We start from the raw sequence: 16,181 nt of genomic DNA, 5'->3' as shown, positions 1-16,181 counted from the left end.
GTATCGGGTCTAGAGATTCATCAGTCCAACAAGTACCGACTTGCACCCACCTGGGTGATCCACTAAAGAACTACAAGTACCAGAGTCCCGAGGGGTGATCCGGAGGAGGGGCTAGCGGTGTGCGCTCCATTGATGACTAAACACAATATGGCTCCCTTGAGCTTCGGGCCGACGGGCTCTTGGACGACGCACCTGCGTGCCGGTTCTGGCATCGAGGCCTTTGACTTTTGTGTGGCGGCCTTCTCTTCCACCCCTAACGATCTTTCTCTACTGATGAGGGAAGTTATCCCGAAACCCGAGACATGTCTCGGGCGATATCCTAAAACCCGGGACATGTATCGGGTCTAGAGATTCATCAGTCCAACAAGTACCGACTTGCACCCACCTGGGTGATCCACTAAAGAACTACAAGTACCAGAGTCCCGAGGGGCGATCCGGAGGAGGGGCTAGCGGTGTGCGCTCCTTTGATGACTAAACACAATATGGCTCCCTTGAGCTTCGGGCCGACGGGCTCTTGGACGACTCACCTGCGTGCCGGTTCTGGCATCGAGGCCTTTGACTTTTGTGTGGCGGCCTTCTCTTCCACCCCTAACGATCTTTCTCTACTGATGAGGGAAGTTATCCCGAATCCCAAGACATGTCTCGGGCGATATCCTAAAACCCGGGACATGTATCGGGTCTAGAGATTCATCAGTCCAACAAGTACCGACTTGCACCCACCTGGGTGATCCACTAAAGAACTACAAGTACCAGAGTCCCGAGGGGCGATCCGGAGGAGGGGCTAGCGGTGTGCGCTCCATTGATGACTAAACACAATATGGCTCCTTTGAGCTTCGGGCCGACGGGCTCTTGGACGACGCACCTGCGTGCCGGTTCTGGCATCGAGGCCTTTGACTTTTGTGTGGCGGCCTTCTCTTCCACCCCTAACGATCTTTCTCTACTGATGAGGGAAGTTATCCCGAAACCCGAGACATGTCTCGGGCGATATCCTAAAACCCGGGACATGTATCAGGTCTAGAGATTCATCAGTCCAACAAGTACCGACTTGCACCCACCTGGGTGATCCACTAAAGAACTACAAGTACCAGAGTCCCGAGGGGCGATCCGGAGGAGGGGCTAGCAGTGTGCGCTCCATTGATGACTAAACAAAACATAGCATAACAAAACATAGCATAACAAAACATAGCAGAACAAAACATAGCATAACAAAACATAGCATAACATAACATAAAACAAAGCATAGAATAACAAAATAGCAAAACACAACAAAACAGCATAGCATAACAAAACATAGCATAGCATAACAAAACACAACAAAATATAGCATACATAACAAAACAACAAAACATAGCATACATAACAAAACACACCAAAACATAGCATACATAACAAAACACAACAAAACATAGCATACATAACAAAACATAGCATTGCAAAGCATAGCAAAACATAGCATAGCATAACAAAACACAACATAGCATAGGATAGCAACACTAAACATAGCATAACAAAACACAACAAAACATAGCATAGCATTACAAAACAAAGCCTAGGATAGCAAAACTAAACATAGCATAACAAAACATAACATAACAAAACATAGCTTAACAAAACACAACAAAACATAGCAAAACAAAACATATAATAGCATAGCAAAACATAGCATACCAAACACAAGAAAACATACCATAGCATAACAAAACATAGAATAGCAAAACAAAGCATAGCATAATAAAACACAACAAAACATAGCATAGCATAACAAAACATAGCATAGCATAGCATAGCTAAACATAGCATAGCTAAACATAGCATAACAAAACACAGCATAGCATAACAAAACACAGCATAGCATAACAAAACACAGCATAGCATAGTATAACAATTCAAAGCATAGCAAAACAAAACAAAGCATAGCATAACAAAACAAAACATAGGATAGCAAAAAAAAACATAACCTAGCATACAGCATCACTCCGCACCACCACAGCATCACTCAGGGGCACCACAGCATCACTCAGGGGCACCACAACACCACTATGCGCTACCACAGCTTCACTGAACGCCACAGCATCACTCGTTCGCCATCACAACATCACTCAGCGCCACCACAGCATCAATCTGTGCAACTATTCAACAACACCTGGTTCAAATATGTTCTCTCAATGTTTCAAGCTTTATTACAAATGTAACAAAAAGTTGTTAATATTTCATTTCTGTTCTTGGATTTATGTCACAATAAAATACACTGAATATAATCTTCACAAAAATTATTTACAAAACTTTAAGCTATTGCCATTATAAATAACAATAACTTTTATTTAAGTATTAATTATTGAATAAAAATTAAAAGCCATTGTTATTTGTAATATCAATACATGTAAGTCTCGTAAATACAACACAAATTGCATTACAAATGCGATAGGCGTCACATTTGCGAAAGTTATAACTATTGGCATTGTTAATGACAAAGCTATTAATTTCACTATTTTCAAAAACAAAACAAATAAAAAATGTGTCATTTACACCAATAGCTCAAACTTTCCTAATGAGAGACCTATTGCATTGCAAATGCTTGTTTGTCTACTGTTGTTGAATATTGAATGTAACATGTTATATACTATGAAATCAATAAAAACATACAAAATAAAATAAAACTACAACCCAATTGTGCCCCACTATAAACACCTGAATGCAACTCAATTCAAATTATACACTAGACGAGCAGTATGCTGCCTAGAAAAAAAGAAACAACATCCTGGAAAAGCAAATACTCATAGGGAATGCAAGATTAAGTAAAGCATGTGAAATGTAAGCACGCACAACATGGTTACCGTAAACGTGTTTACACTCACTATTCAGAAATCAGCGAGTGCTTTTGCCTGAAAAGTTAAGGACATAACTACAGGGCCCAGAAGTTACCCATTTCAATGTACATTGCTTTTATCCTTACGTAAGCAGTGTGGTTTAAAAAGATCACGTTGGTGAACACAGAGCTGTGGTCCTTTTCCTTCTCTGCCCACCTGCCCGTCCCTGAATGCCCATGAATGCGGAGCCTTATCTGAAGGCGTTGGCTATTTCTGCCGTCCAGGGGCGCATGTTCAATATAAAAAAGTTGGGAAACAGAATCTTTTGAATTAAAGAAGTAGGGGCACGCTGTGCCCTGCCGATCCCACCCACTTCGACCACTGGTAGCGTTACAGTCCACCTCCTTCACACCATATCTGCCAACTCATACGGTGCCGTGTGACACACACCCTTTACACGGTCTCCGATGAGGAACCAATATCACACGTGGCAGGGAAAACGAGCTGAAAATCACTGTAAATAGTGGTTTTCCAGCACGTTTTCCAGTTTTGAACTGTGGTCGTCCATTAAGGGGTTGTGAAAACACCCCAACAAAGACACTAGCCTCAGCAAGCTCTTTTTTTGTTTTTGGGGTAGAGGCTGGGGTGGGAATACAAAGGGGCAGATTTATGAGGCCCTTGCGCCTCTTTGTGCCGCAATTCCGTCACTTTATTTGACGCAACGGCGGCGCAAACAATGCGCCCTATTTACAACGTGACGCATCTAGGAGATGCGTCACGTTGTAAAGCCCTGCGCCACAAGGAGGCGTTCCTGCGCCATAAGGAGGCGTTCCTGCGCAGGGGGGGGGGCGTTCCTGCGCAGGAACGCCTCCTAAAAGTGGCTGAGTGAAATCTATAAGATTTCACTCAGTCACTTTCAGGCCAATGCTGCGTCAAAACCCTGCACCTGCTTGAAGCAGGCGTAGGTCTTGACGCAGCATTGTGAAGATGGGGCACCCCCGAGCCTTGCTGGAGCTGCGTCGCAGGCGCGACGCAGCTCCAGCAATGCGCCACCTTTACGGCACAGATGCGTCACGCATCTGTGCCGTTTTTGCCCCATGGTGCGCCGCATTATAAATGCGGCGCACCATGGGTGGCGGAGCTGTGGCACACTGTGGTGCACATTAACTGGCGCATCCCTGGGGATGCGCCAGTTAACATAAATCTGCCCCATAGTTCCTTGTAGGTACTTCTCGGCACGAGGCCCCACCCCTCCTCACACAGTGAGATTCTTATTCAAGTTGGCAGGTATGAACATATTTCACCCACCACGGTGTCACGCAAATTAAGTTCATATGAATGTGCACTAATACACCCCCATACCCCCGCCCCTCCTTATCCCAGCTCAGAATAAGCCCTCCTCAACTCACATGCATTGATAGAGACCCACCCAACCCCGCCATTAACAGGCCAACGAAGCATGTGGGTTTTAGCTTTCTCTTTGCTTAAGGCAACTCGGCTCGTGAAGTTGAGAACCCTTTTCCAAAAGTTGGGAATGTACCAAAACAAATATGTTGGCACAGTTACATATTAAAATAAGGGTTTTAAGACCCGACAGCTACAGAGCACGGATTGTGCCAGGACAGGTGTGTGGTCATGTTCGTGCAAAGGGGGAAGAAGTCCAGCCGATGAACGGGACTGGAATCCGACTAGAGTCACTTTCTAAGCACATCTTGTTCTAACTGACGGAGGCAGCATGTTAAAATCTTAATAAAAAGACGTTATGTAAGGTTTAAACATATCTAGGTTAGGCTGGCCTCGAAATAAATACCCCCAAAGAGCAGAACAGATCTTGACGTAAAATCTAGCAAGAAGTGGGAATATGAAGGATTCTGATCAACTGTATACAATGGGTCGAGCATTATCTATCACACACAAAACACACCCCGAGCAAGGGCTTGCTCGGAACCTAACCGGTGGGCGGTTTCTCTCCCCTTCGACAAAAAACATTTAGAGACACACCAATGAACTATTTTTCACGTTAAACTGGTAAAAGGACTCCTTCTCAATCCTCCCCCCCCCCCCCTCATTTTATGGGGCGGAGGAACCTAGTAAGTGCTTAGAAGCGAGGAACACAATAAGACATCACGCTATGCTTGACCAGTACGGCGTCAACAAGAACCCCAGCCCGCACAGCAGCGAAAACGCACCTTGTGTTTTCAGAGTCCTCGCGTGAAATAAGTGACTGCCCACAACAACCTCCTTCACCCTCCCCCTTGTCGGTACCGCCCAGCCTAAACCTCTCTGCCGACTGCCCGTCCTCCTCCCTCCCTTGGGGACCTTGATCAGTTCAGCCAATACTGTCTTGGTGTACTTTCCTTCCCTCTCTCCCTCCTGCACACAATTATTCCCCACCCCCCGGAAGTTTTTACACTCTCTTCGCTCCAGCACTTTTCCTCATTCTCAATCAGTTCGTCCCCTCTCTCCTGAAGCGCAGCTGCCTCCAAACAGTAAAGCAAAAAAAAAAAAAAAAACTGGCCTAAGACTCTTCACGTGACGCATGGGGTTAGCGGTCAGCAATGCCACAGGCTCCAAGAGGCGCTATGAAGCTCAGTTTCAGGGGGTTTGAGTATTACTCCCTCTACTTTAGTTCGCAAATCCACGCTCGTTATTGCGTATCATAACAGCATCTCGCAACGTCTTATCACTTCTGCCTGGTCAGGCTGGCAGCGAGCCCAGCATTACAAATCACTGTTGAGAGAGGCAGTGTGGCCGATTGAGAATCGCATTCTTTGTGTAACCGAGAGCCCAAACTGATTTTCAATGTTATTTGTCTAAGCTCTTTGTGGGAATGTGGGCGTAGGTGATTGGAATTTTGTTCTGACTACAGCGCCCTAGTTTGTGGGTTTTATCTGTGATTTTTTTCAGTTAACATAGCTGTTCGCTTTAAAAAATGCGCGTTTCTGGCTAAATTTCGAAATACATTATGTTTGGTAGTTCTCACATCAAAGTTCCGAGTGACAGGCGCACGGAGAGATGCGGACTTTCTGTGCTTGGAATTTGAATATGAAGTATACTCTGGTTCAGCGAGCCAAGAGCTGACTTCTGGGGCTGTTCACAGCCTTGGCACTCGCAATCAAACGTAGAAGTGGAAATTGTTGGGAAATTACTTCAGGAATTCACAGATAGTGATCTCGCAGTCCTAAATCCCTCTTTCCCATGCAACTTTACCCCATGAATGTGTAAAATGTGAGGGTCTACTTTTCAAGTAGGTGGCATGGCTAGCACTACCAGAAGGAAATCCACACTATTTCCCAAATATTATTGATCGAGAGATGTGATTGGTGAAGTTTTTCACTTAAAACCTGGGAAGGTTTTATAATTTCCTAAAATCGGATAAATTCACCCATCCACACTAAAATTGGACAAGTTCCTTATGAGCCCTGTCTGCGGACAAAAACACATAAATGACACCCTATAGGAATACTAACACAGCGATGAGGGGTGGGAGTAAGGGCTGCAGTGTAAACTAAAGATACAAAGACAGAAACAAAGAACATGGAGAAAAAGCAACAGAAAGAAAAGCAAATAAAAAGAGTAGCTGGAGAGAGACATGTAAGGAAGAGTTCAAGGTGTGGAGAAAAGGGAAGAATGAACAAGCATGTAAAAATCCAATAGGGCTTGCCTATGGAAGAGCTATTGGCTTTGCCAATATGTTTTAGCAATGCTGTGCCCCTGAGAGGCTACGGTCCAGCTTGGGTGAAAGTTAGTGGGATAAAGGAGAGTGGTGTGGAGTGGAATGTCATAAACTGAATTTGAGTGGAGTGTTATGGAGTGGCTTGGAGAGATGTACAGTAGAGCTGACTGGCTTGGAGAGGAGTGATGTGCAGGACCATGGAGTAGTGTACAGTGTTGTGGAGGGTCATGAAGGGAGTAGAGTGTGGTAGAGTGGAAGGGCATGGAGTTGAGTGGAGTACAGTGTCAGAGTTCAGTAGAGTGTCATAGAGTGGAATGGCACAGAGTGGCGTGTAGTGGTGTAGAGCAGAGTGGAGTAGTGTAGAAAGTAGTAGAGCGTTATAGAGTAGAGTGGCATAGAGTGGAGTAAATTATCATAGAGTGAAGTGGCAGAGTGGATTGGAGTAGAGTGGATTAATGTGTCATAGAATAGAGTGGAGTACACTGGCATTGAGTGGATTAGAGGGAGGTGCGTAGAGCATCGTAGAGTGGAGTAGTATCATAAATTGGCCTAGACTGGAGTAGAGTGCTGTAGAGTGAAGTGGCATAGAGTGGGATAAATATCAGCGGAGCAGAGTTTTATGGAGTAGAGCATCATTCTGGAATTCCGTGTTGCAGACTGGAGTGTAGTAGAGTGGCCTAGAGTGAAGTGGCAGAAAGTACAGTGGTACAGAGTAGATTTGCGTAGAGTGCATTGGTTTTGAGTAAAATGCTGTACAGTGAATTGGCATAGAGTGAAGTGCCCTTGAGTAGCATAGAGTGCAGTGGCATAGAGTGGAGCAGTACAGACCAGTTCATCCTTCTCTGGCCTGGCTTCACTACAGGAGATGGAGACAGCATTGTGCAGGGGAGACACTGCCTATTCATGTGCGCGTGAAAACTCCTCCCACTACTCTAAATGTAGGCCAGGCCTATTCAACCCAACTATGAGTCACCCGGGAAAGGCAGGAAACACCTCAACCCGCCAACTTGTGACTGTCTACAGTGAATGCACATCCCCAGCCCCTGTCACTTCAAAACCAGACAGTCAATACACAAACCAGCAAAGGCACACAGAATGGTTAAACAAGAAAATGCTTATTTTCTAAAAGTGCAACAAAAAGGGGGGGAACCTGGTATTCTAATTAATTCTAGCAATTTATTAATTGCAACAACCACACTATAATCTTTTGGTGATTGGGTTATTTATTTACCCTATTTTTTAAACAACTCTTTTTTTGGAATTAAATAAGGACTTCACATCCTTCTAGTTGAACACATATCCAATTACATTTACATATGTACATACATTTACAATTTACATCACATTTACCACATTTTACAATACCAACAGTTTTTACAAACATCAATATAACACCATTTTTCACAAACGTGAATACAACACAAAACCAATGTATCATATACAATCAAAACAACACCACTAGGTTTCCTTTAGGGTTCCAAAAATCCAGTCAATTATTTCCTGAATTATACGTGTATCATATATAATTGCAATATGTTTATGTTTGCCATATAATTGCCATCTTTATTGTAATTGCCAACGCATTTCAAGCCACAAGGATTCTCAAGTAGCTCTCATCAGGGGTTCTTAGTTTTAACACATTGGAATAATCTACAAAAAAATAAAAATAATACAAATAATCACTCTTTAACCTACACCTTTCTTTGTACTTATTGTGTCTTACACTCGTATTATCATCATACCTGCCATTGTTGGATTTTAAATAATTCTGAATGGCTAGGCAGCTCTCTGGATTTAAAGATGGGCCAACTGTGACCAAACCTATTTAAACAGAAATTCCATTGAAGCAACCCCAAAAGCAATTACAACTTTCTTTCTATTAAAGTATTGCTTTAATCCAGATACCTCATTTGTTTTTAGGAAGTGCAGAAGCCGCTATTATCATGGACTCGTTTATCTCCTTATTAGTATCAGACCAAATCTACAACAGGAAGCAAAACACCTTTTATCACAAACTGCTCCCTAAGTAATCGCATCATTGTCTTATGTTGTTCCTGAAACGAATGCTGTTGTCGGCATACCTTATCGGCTCTTCGTAAATGTAGCATTTACGTAACGTTTCTCTAGGATCGGCCTCTATTTGCAATGAAGAAGAATAGAAGTATTGGCCAGGCGATAGTGAGAGAAGATATTTTTCAAAAAGTACACAAAAAAGATTTGCAAGCACAGTGGAATATGAAACCATTGTCGCATGTGAATCTACGATTGAGGGCACAGAGTTTGTACACCAAGATGTGAAATGGAAACATACGATGTTCACAAACTGTAAATCCAAAAATGTTGTGTATGCTGTAGTTTGCCCTTGTGGCAAAATCTATATAGGTAAGAGAAACCAGCAAATAAATCAAAGGATAACACAGCATAGATCTAGAATCGAGAAGAAGGTGAGAACTTCCCCTATGGTAGACCACTTCATAAAGTGGACTGTTCTGGTCGCATTGAATCTATCTTTAAGAATGGCAGATGTAGATTCTGTGCTGTTGGCTAAAGAGGCATACTTAATATTGAAGTTCAACAGTGTCCTGACAGGACTGAACGAAATGTCGGAGCTGTCACGAGCGTAATGTCCCAAAAAAACTTGATGGTTGTGAAGGAATCCTGTAAAATAATGCCCCTAAAAAAACATCTAGGAAGGTGCTCATGCAATTTCAGATGTGTTAAGAACGTTGATTTTTATAAGCTTGATAATGGAACTGCCGCTGTTTTTAAGCCATTCATTGTACACACAGAGTTTTGTTTTATAAGTTCTGCAATAGTGCAGGAATGCGCTCTAGCGGAGAAAATTGAAGAAAGCAAACTCGTAACGGAAAAAATTGATAAACTACAATTTCCAGAAACCAGAGTCAAATCACCATTTAAACCGGAAGGTTTGTTTAGGAAGTACTTCCCCTGCTGGCTGTCACGGTCGAGCTGGAAGGAGAAAGGACCCGGTTTTGAAGGAGAGTGAGGTGAGAACACTAAGACTTCAGAGTAGAAAGGAGGAGAGACTGTGTGCAGAGGCAATATCATGGCAATAATCACACACGCTCTGTTGTTTTTCTAAACAGATACACGTGTCAAAAACAAAAAGCTGGCGATCCTAGAGAAACGTTACATAAATGCTACATTTACGATGAGCTGATAAGGTATGCCGACAACAGCGCTCGTTTCAGGAACAACATAATAAGACAATGATGCAATTGTTTAGGGAGCAGTTTGTGATAAAAGGTGTTTTGCTTCCTGTTGTAGATTTGGTCTGGTACTAATAAGGAGACAAACAAGTCCATGCTAATAGCGGCTTCTGCACTTCCTAAAAACAAACGAGGTATGCGGATTAAAGCAATACTTTAATAGAAAGAAAGTTGTAATTGCTTTTGGGTTTGCTTCAATGGAATGTCTGTTGAAATAGGTTTGGTCACAGTTGGCCCATCTTTAAATCCAGAGAGCTGCCTAGCAATTCAGAATTATTCAAAATCAAACAACGGCAGGTACGATGATAATACGAGTGTAAGACACAATAAGTACAAAGAAAGGTGTAGCTTAAAGAGTGATTATTTGTATTATTTTTATTTTTTTGTAGCTTATTCCAATGTGTTAAAACTAAGAAACCCTGATGAATGCCCCTTGAGAATCCTTGTGGCTTGAAACGCATCGGCAATTACAATTAAGATGGCAATTATATGGCAAACATAAACATATTGCAATTATATATGATACATGTATAATTCAGGAAATAATTGACTGGATTTTTGGAACCCTAAAGGAAACCTAGTGGTGTCGTTTTGATTTTATAAGATACATTGTTTTTGTGTTGTATTCACGTTTGTGAAAAATGGTGTTATATTGATGTTTGTGAAAACTTTTGTATTGTAAAATGTAGTAAATGTGGTGTAAATTGTAAATGTATGTAAATATGTAAATGTCATTGGATATGTGTTCAACTAGAAGGATGTGAAGTCCTTATATAATTCCAAAAATTAGTTGTTTAAAAAATAGGGTTATGAGAAAGTGCCATCTTTCTTGCCTTGGTATGCCCCCACTTTTTTTCTGAACTGCTGATGTATTTTGACTGAGTGTGCCCTGGGTCCCTGCCAACCAGGTACCCAGGGCCTCTGTTCCTTCCCTACAAAGAAAAGCTTTGCTAAAACAAAACACCCAATTGGCATCTCTGGCCACCTGTCAGCCCCTAGTAAATGGTACCCTAGGTAGCCAGGGCTTGGTGACCAGAGAAGACCTCTGAGGGCTGCAGCACTTATTGTGGCAACCCTCAGGGACCCCTGGTACCCACACACTGCCTTTGCAGGCTGAGTGCCTAAGTACAGAACTAAAGCAAGAGTCGACATGGCACACATTCCTGTTTGCCATGCCCACAGAACCCACTGCCCTGGCATACTTCAGTCACCCCTCTAGCTGGGTGCCCTGTGCCAGAGGTGAGGGCACCGGGGCATGAGCCCTGTGCCCCTACAGTACCCAGGGCCATTCCTGGGCACTGTAAGTGCAGTGATGCCATTTAAGAGTATTAGGTGCTGGGAGATCGTCATTACGAACTCCACAGCACCATAATGGCTATACTGAAGACTGACAAGTTTGGTACCAAACTTCTCAGCACATTAAACCCGCACTGGTGCCAGTGTGGGATTTAATGTAAAATGCACGAGAGGGCATCTTAGAGATGCCCTCCAAAACCCGAACCTACAATCCACATCTGGGCTGAGTGGCTGCAGAGGCTGCCACACAGCAGACATGTTGCTGGACCCTTGGGTGGAGAGCCCCCCGCTCTCCTGGGCCTGCAACAATGCACATCCTGGGTGAGTTGAGATGTCTCCTCCCCCAGGATGGACAGGGGGAAGCTTCAAAGGCATACTGCCTCTGAGAGCTACTCCAGACCATTTGCTGTACCCAGCAACCAGCCCCCCACCAGGCCTACCCCCACCCTGGTGGGAAGACTGGCGGGAAAAACTACGTCAGGAAGGGGGGTGCCAACCTGTTCCAACTCCACCCCTCAGGTGGAGGAGGCGAGGTGAAGCACGACCCCGGACCCCGGCCATCTTGTAGATGGGGAGTCCTGCCTAATCCCAGCTAGGTTCCTGCGCCCCTCCCACAGAAGAGGAGCAGGCTAGGGGGTGTACTCACTCCAGGACAGGGACCCATTGGTCCCTGCCCATGCCCTACCTGTAACACCCCTAAATTCAGTATTTAGGGGCTCCCTGAACCTTCCTTCCTTAGATCCCGATATCAAAAAGAAGAAAGAAGACCAAGAAGAAGAAGACCCACCATGCAGCTGCTAACAACAGGACAACAACAACTGACTTGGCCCCAGCCCTAACGTCCTGTTGATCCTGGAACCTGCTCCTACCTAAACCCGGCGACCTCTGCGGACAGGAACCTTGGGACACCCAGAGGACCTGCATGCCTTGACCCTCTCGACGATTTGGAGTCCCATCAGCAGAAGCTCTGCTGCAACAAGCCACCTGGTACCCGCCAGGAAGCTCCGGACCAGCCCACTCTGCACCAGCCGAGCCCAGGCCGCGCAAACCCGAACCAAGACTACAAGGACGTGCCCCCGGCGACTGTACCCTAAGGCCAGTGCCCAAAGACCCTCCTCGAGGAACCAGCCGACGCCTGCAGACTCAGAACCAGGGGCCACTCCAACCGCGACCAGCCGAGGGTAAGCTTTTCCGACACCCAAAGACACCCCTACACCCGGCACCCTACAGCCCCCTGTGCCTCCCTTTGGGGTACCTACCTGTGCTCCAACATCCCAACTTACCTCTCGAAGTGCTGGTCGCCCCTGGAGAGTCACCGTCCCGAGCCTGCAGCCTTTGTTCCTTTTTCAAGATCCTCATTGGATAACATTGAGCGCCCGACGGCTCAAAAGCACCCTGCACCCAGCCGCCCGAGTGCTGCTGGCTGTGACCTCTTTGCCCTATCCTCCCCCCTTGCCCAGAGCAAGTGACCAGCAGCTCTGCTCCCAGAGCCGCATGGCCTGCTAGCCAGCAGCCACCAATCGAAGGCCCCCTTTCCCTCGTTGGATAACATTGGGCCTACCTACCTCTGCACCCGGCCGCCCCAGCGCCACTGGGACTGAACTAACTGTACTCACCTGACCCTGGGGGACCCCTGAGTCTATGCCCGGAACCCTAACTTCACCAACCAAGTACTCACCTGGAAACCGGTAATTAACTTACCTGCCATTGGATAACATTGACCCATTTTTGACTCGAAAATTTTCTAATTGTGAAGTTTTGAAAACTGAAAATATTCCTATAAAATCAGCCGAAGTCCGAATTCGAAAATACTCCCCTGTGATCAGGAGAGAAGCCAGTACTGTACCTTTCAGCCCAGTACTGAACCGCAAAAGTAATCCCTAGGGGGGTTACTAGTAACCTGTATTTTCTCCATAGGAACCCATTGTCTGCTTTTCTATGAAATTTCTTCTGTCTACTTTTGAAAACTTCAAATATTCTTTAAAAATCGTACGACATACTGAAACGCAATTACCTACCTGTTTTGAGTTAAGCCGCCAGTGCTGGCCCTAGGAGACTAGTGCTGGGTTACAAAAGTAACGCAATCGTACTTTACCTGTAACCTGAATTTCCTCCTATTGAATACCATTATGAGAATCACCTCGAAAAGTTTCGCAGTGTGAACTTTTAAAACAGCTTTATATTCAGGAAAAATCATCACTGTAATTAAAACGCTTTTGCTAATCTGGTTTCAGCTTAGACCCCAGGACTGAATCCAAGATCTAGTCCTGGAACTACCAAAGTAATCCATAAAGTAATCAACTGTACTTTCCTATGAAAACACATTAAGCTTAATGCTAGAGTGTGTTTCAGAACTGTATTGCTATTAGCTAACCTGTAAATATTGTGTGTACAAACCTATTGCTCCTCTGCAAAGTATTTACCTGAGAGTACTCGTATCTCGAAAAGTATATTTTTATACCCGTTGGTTCTAAAAATAAAACAACTTTATCTAAGGATATAATAACAATTGGCCTGGAGTTCAGTTCTTGAGAGTGTGAAACCTTTTGCTGACTGAGTGTGTACAACAAATGCTTTACATTGTCCTCTGGTACTGCCTTACTGCTCGACCAAGCTACCACTTTGGAGAGTAAGGTCAGTTCTGCCTTTAACCTCTGTTAAACCTTTGGGGTTTGTGGACTCTATACACACTGTACTACCTTATTGTCCAGTATATGTAGAGCCATCTTCTCACAAGGGTAAATAAATAACCCAATCACCAAAAGAATATAGTGTGGTTGTTGCAATAAATAAATTGCTAGAATTAATTCGGATACCAGGTTTCCCCCTTTTTGTTGCATTTATATATGGCCCTACTTGGATCCAGTCTCATGGGCCTGACCCCCCTGGTTATTTTCTAAAAGTAGCATTTTCTAAAAGACAATTAAATAATCATCTCACTAAAAAGTTGTGTTATTAAATTCGGAATGCAGAGACTAGCTCCATTTCTCTGTCTTGTCCCAATGGAAAGTTATATTTGTAAGCTGTCACAAAACAACTCCCATGTTAGCCTTCGTGACAGAAAGCCTTTAAATAATGAACAACGAAATTGGCAGTAGTTTACTATCAGGACATGTCACACACACACCAGGACATGTCCTACCTTTCACATACAGTGCACCCTGCTCAGGGTGTACCTTGGGCCTACCTGTGGGTGCCTTATGTGTAAGAAAAGGGAAGGTTTCGGCCTGGCAAGTGTGTTCACTTGCCAGGGCAACATGGCAGTTTACAACTGTGTATGCAGACACTACAGTGCCGGTCTGATAACCCTTTGAAAGGCTGTTTGTGTGACTGGCACAATCAGTGGTGCGGGCCCACTAGCAGCATTTGACTTACAGGCCCTGGGCACCCGCAGTGCACTGTACTAGGGACTTAGTAGTAAATGAAATAAGCCAAACATGGAAACACCAATCCAGAAACACAATTTACAGTAGGAGCATTTGCACTTTAACACTGAACAGCAGTGAGAAAGTGCACAGGGGCACTAAACCAGCACAATACAAAGGCCAAGGTACCATTAATAACAGGAGGCCAGAAAACAAAAAGACAGGGGAAAAACACCAAAAGATGCAGCGGTCTAACAGGCGTAAAGTGCAGTGGTGCAAAGTAGTTGGCTTAGGCGCAGTGGTATAGCGTACATTGGTTTTGAGTAAAGTGGTGTAGAGTGCACTGGTGTAGCGTGCAGTGGTTTAGAGTACAGTGGCATAGCTTAGACTGCAAAGGTGTCGAGTTACACAGCATAGAATGCAGTGGCATAGAGTGCAGTGGTAAAGGGTAGATTGTTTGGGAGTAAAGTGCAGTGGTGCAAGGTAGAGTATAGTGGTACAGGGTAAAATGCAGTAGCATAGAGTAGGGTGGTGTAGAGTGGCACAGCATTAATTGCAGTGGCGTAGAGAAGAGTTAATAGAATAGAGTGACATGGAGTGCAGTGATGTAGAGTGCAATGGTGCAGAGTGACATAGTGTGCAGTGGCATAGAGTAGAATGTTGTATAGTGGCTTGAAGTGCAGTGGTGCAAAGTAGTTGACGTAGGTACAGTGGCATAGGGTACATTGGTTTTGAGTAAAGTGGTGTGGAGTGAATTGCCATAGAGTGCAGTGGTTTAGAGCAGAGTGGCATAGAATAAAGTGCAGTGGAATAGAGTGGTGCATTGTAAAGTGCAGTGGTGTGGAGTGGAGCAGAGTGGAGTAGAGTGGGTATAGTGCAGTGGCCTAGAGTATATTGTTTCAGTGTAAAGTGGAATGGTGCATGGTAGAGTATAGTGCCATTTTGCTTCCTGTTGTAGATTTGGTCTGGTACTAATAAGGAGACAAACAAGTCCATGCTAATAGCGGCTTCTGCACTTCCTAAAAACAAACGAGGTATGCGGATTAAAGCAATACTTTAATAGAAAGAAAGTTGTAATTGCTTTTGGGTTTGCTTCAATGGAATGTCTGTTGAAATAGGTTTGGTCACAGTTGGCCCATCTTTAAATCCAGAGAGCTGCCTAGCCATTCAGAATTATTCAAAATCAAACAACGGCAGGTACGATGATAATACGAGTGTAAGACACAATAAGTACAAAGAAAGGTGTAGCTTAAAGAGTGATTATTTGTATTATTTTTATTTTTTTGTAGCTTATTCCAATGTGTTAAAACTAAGAAACCCTGATGAATGCCCCTTGAGAATCCTTGTGGCTTGAAACGCATCGGCAATTACAATTAAGATGGCAATTATATGGCAAACATAAACATATTGCAATTATATATGATACACGTATAATTCAGGAAATAATTGACTGGATTTTTGGAACCCTAAAGGAAACCTAGTTGTGTCGTTTTGATTTTATAAGATACATTGTTTTGGTGTTGTATTCACGTTTGTGAAAAATGGTGTTATATTGATGTTTGTGAAAACCTTTGTATTGTAAAATGTAGTAAATGTGGTGTAAATTGTAAATGTATGTAAATATGTAAATGTCATTGGATATGTGTTCAACTAGAAGGATGTGAAGTCCTTATATAATTCCCAAAAATAGTTGTTTAAAAAATAGGGTTATGAGAAAGTGCCATCTTTCTTGCCTTGGTATGCCCCCACTTTTTTTCTGAACTGCTGATGTATTTTGACTGAGTGTGCCCTGGGTCCCTGCCAACCA

At 43.9% G+C, this 16,181-nt stretch overlaps 1 protein-coding gene across 2 annotated transcripts in view; it reads right to left on the bottom strand.

Moving 5' to 3' along the window:
• The window catches only part of MGST1 (microsomal glutathione S-transferase 1), a 108,874-nt gene extending 103,732 nt beyond the window's left edge, over window positions 1–5,142 (bottom strand). The window contains exon 1 of one of the 2 annotated variants that reach the window (XM_078674030.1): window positions 4,997–5,142. The gene's annotated coding sequence lies outside the window, so the exon portion shown is untranslated. The remainder of the gene's footprint in view (window positions 1–4,996) is intronic. The other variant, XM_078674031.1, reaches the window with a different exon arrangement.
• Between the last annotated feature and the right edge of the window lie 11,039 nt (window positions 5,143–16,181).

The sequence above is a fragment of the Lissotriton helveticus genome, chromosome 1_1 (assembly GCF_964261635.1).
Source record: "Lissotriton helveticus chromosome 1_1, aLisHel1.1, whole genome shotgun sequence".
NCBI lineage: Eukaryota > Metazoa > Chordata > Amphibia > Caudata > Salamandridae > Lissotriton > Lissotriton helveticus.
Note: the sequence above shows the minus strand (reverse complement) of the source record. Positions and strands in the feature narration are given on the sequence as shown.